The sequence below is a fragment of the Sinocyclocheilus anshuiensis genome, unplaced genomic scaffold (genome assembly GCF_001515605.1).
Source record: "Sinocyclocheilus anshuiensis isolate Anshui unplaced genomic scaffold, SAMN03320099.WGS_v1.1 scaffold1597, whole genome shotgun sequence".
Lineage (NCBI taxonomy): Eukaryota > Metazoa > Chordata > Actinopteri > Cypriniformes > Cyprinidae > Sinocyclocheilus > Sinocyclocheilus anshuiensis.
In genome coordinates this window covers 203696-205385 of record NW_015536587.1, presented here as the reverse complement: position 1 = coordinate 205385, position 1690 = coordinate 203696, and the positions used below count along the sequence as shown (strand labels likewise).

The 1690-nt window shown below is 37.7% G+C and overlaps 1 protein-coding gene across 1 annotated transcript in view; it reads left to right on the top strand.

Moving 5' to 3' along the window:
- LOC107703204 (little elongation complex subunit 2-like) overlaps positions 1-1690 on the top strand; it is an 18760-nt gene that overhangs the window by 15775 nt on the left and 1295 nt on the right. The window lies entirely within an intron of this gene.

Genomic DNA, 1690 nt, shown 5'->3' with positions numbered 1-1690 from the left:
CCTTAAAAAGTCTTAAAATGTCTTAAATTCGTATTCGATGGGTCTTAAATATTTTTGGTCACATTACCGCTAAAATATCTTCAGTCTGACGGACCTAAATGACTGTTTACAATCATTGGACAGACCGAAGATTTTTTTCTTCCCTGCGGTAGTTACTGAGAGAATCGCAGTAGCAGAATACAGGTTGAACTGCCTGACCAGACAAATAGCCTGATTAAAACATACGTGACAAAAAAGAACCAGCGAAGTATAGATGAATGATTCTTCTAATTTTATTAGCCTACATTCAATGTAAACAGCAATTGATGATGGATAGTATATTTCTGGTATCAGAACAAACGAGCGTAACGGCACACACAAACTCAGACTCAAAACAGAAACACACTGAGGTAAAAATTCAAAATGTTTAGTTTATTCATAACATGATATAGTTAAGTAACACCATGACAAGTGAGCTATTTTGCTCAATATTCTCACAGTGCAAAAAAACATTCAAAACACCTACAGAGTGCACACATTACGTAAAGTCTAGTGCGCATGCGCATTTACAGTGCACTCTTTTTATGTCATGATTCAGTCTATTAAAATACATTCAGAATGATCACAAATTCAAGACAATGGGGGCAGTAAATGTGTATATTTATACCACTTCATATAGTTAATCAATTTCACACGAAGAGTGCCTTTTTTTCTCCAAAAATTACCATATACAAATGTGATATTGATTTTTTTACAACAGTTCAATAAACTAGAAGTTTTATTAAGAGACTTAGGTTTTTGACACCATATTGCCTGTTTTTGCACTATTTCGCCAACAAAAATGATTCCAAACATAGCCACAATGCTGTTTTGCATCTTTGAGCAACATGACCGTTTTTTTCCTGAACGAATCGCTCGTTTAAATGATTCGGTTCAATCGCAATGACTCACTTATTAACAGTGACTTGCTGCCACCTACTGGTGGTTTTAATTACACATTTAAAGTATCTTTTCATTTTTTAAATAATTTCAAATATCAGTATTCAACGTTTTGTTTAATATATCAAAATAGTATTTATGCATTTGTAACTGCAGGTTAAATGCATTCATGTTCTGCATTAAAAAGTGTGTAAATACTAGAGCCCGACCGATATATCGTTTTGCCGATATTATCCGATATGCCGCCGATATGAAATTTTTTTTTACAGAACATAATGCAGATAAAATGCTTGAAATGGTGTAATTACTTAGTTTGTCCAGCAGACCAAATTCGGGGGATCTCTTCAGCTCAAGGAACCCTCTCGAACGCGAAACGAGTGTACGTCTCGAGGCCCTCTTTCGAATGAGACCACCCCAGCGTGGATAGCCCCCGGGGTTCGGGAGTTAACGCTGGTTAAATTCGCGGTCCGGCGCCGACCGATCTAGAGATCCCGGTGGGCTACGAGGGTGGCGTTCGAGAGGGCTCCTCGAGCTGAAGGGATCATGGGAAAGTGTCCAAACTTTTGACTGGTACTGTACTATAATATACACAAAGAATATCGGCCGATATATCAGTATCGGCCTTTTTTTTTTTGCTGCCTAATATCGGTATCGGTATCGGCCCCAAAAAACCCATATCGGTCGGGCTCTAGTAAATGCATGTAAATGCCACTTCAGATGCAGCTTATGTCTGGATTGCAAAGATGAATTTTGTTGATACTGATTTCATTTG